General features: G+C 31.8%; 1 non-coding gene across 1 annotated transcript; it reads right to left on the reverse strand.

The window, feature by feature from the left end:
* Nucleotides 1-1,121: 1,121 nt before the first annotated feature.
* LOC122105742 lies at nt 1,122-1,228 on the reverse strand. The gene has a single exon (XR_006147088.1). It is a non-coding gene; the product is annotated as a U6 spliceosomal RNA (small nuclear RNA).
* Nucleotides 1,229-1,530: the final 302 nt, after the last annotated feature.

Below are 1,530 nucleotides of genomic sequence, written 5' to 3' on the forward strand. Positions count from 1 at the left end.
AGAATACTTTCCAAAAAGGCTACTCATGTAAATACTAGGGATGACGATGAGTATACCCCTCTTCATCGGGAAGCCTACAGTGGACACTTAGACATTGTCCGTGAGTTCGTGGCTCAAGGGGCACATGCAAGAACTGTAGATGGCTGGACACCCCTGCACAGTGCATATACGTGTAATAATACCAGAGTGGCTTCTTTCTTCTTCATGATGCAGATACCAATGCCCAAACTAAACGCTTTTTGACCCCCTTGCATCTTGCTGCTGGTAATTGAGATAGCAAAAATACACTGGAATTGTTGAACCAATATGTCAAACCAGGTCTGAAGAACCACTTGGAAGAAACTGCATTTGATATTACCAAAAGGATAAGTATGTATCACTACCTCTTTGAAGTTGTGGAAGGCTGTACAAATTGTTCTCCTAAATCCTAATGATTCGGTTAATTTTCTTAAATTTCAAAAATGTCATTAATTCCTTTTTGTTAATACAACATATTTTCACAATCCAAATAACAACAATATCTTATAGCAACAATTCATGGATTCTGTGGAGTTCTTCAAAGTGAATTGTCTGCTTTTGATGTCAAAATGTATTCAAGAGTTTTTGTATACATCTATAATGATTTATGCAGAGTTTGTGATTTTGTTGATCGGAAATAATTTTAACTTATCTGTTGAAATGAGTAGCATAGAAACTAAAGATATTTCCGGTGTTTGTCTGAAAAAGTATATTTTAAAATATTCTATATTCTATGTTTGTATAGTGTCCATAATCTATTTTATTCTCTCCTAGATATAATACATTGAATTCTACATTGTTTTATAACATATAGGTTCATTAATGTGTCCTTTCAGATTGCATTCCATACAGAAACAGTTTAAGATTCCTTTTTTTTCCCCTAGGTCCTTTTAGTATTATATTTCTTTGGGATAAAACAACAATGTTGTCTAATTTCAAAAGTTGTGTAAAGGTCATGCTATGTAAAGGCCTTTCTAAGGTGAAAATTTAATACACTGATGTCAAAGTAACTTTTAATTATATGAATTAGGTGTATTGTTACACTTGTAATTTTGTAATCAACTTTTTAATAGCTGTTTTTCATTTCTTGCATCTGAAGAATGAAAAATTTTGAATACTTCACAAATTTTCATATCATCCTTGTACAAGTGCCATGTTAATCTCTGTATTGTTGTAATTTTGGTATACAAGCTGCTGAAGAATGTAGCATCCTGTAAATTTTAGTAGTTAATGATGAAATATTTATACAGGCTTATATGCTTAGGTGCCTATTTGTAACAAGGAAACCTTATTGTTCCTAAAAATGCTATTAATCTTATTTCCCTAAAATTCTGTGAATAGTTGAAAAAAATATGTTGTACAGTTGATTGCTCACATTTGCAATTTTTTTGTCAATGACTATTTTAAGTCTTTTTCACTTAGAATTTGATCAAACTTTCAAGTATTAATAGCTAAGTCCAAAGGAGACGGCTTTTTCAAGTACTTATTTATCCAACTGTGTTAGCTCTGTGA

Source organism: Dipodomys spectabilis, unplaced genomic scaffold (genome assembly GCF_019054845.1).
Source record: "Dipodomys spectabilis isolate Male_0828 unplaced genomic scaffold, ASM1905484v1 ptg000033l, whole genome shotgun sequence".
Classification (NCBI taxonomy): Eukaryota; Metazoa; Chordata; class Mammalia; order Rodentia; family Heteromyidae; genus Dipodomys; species Dipodomys spectabilis.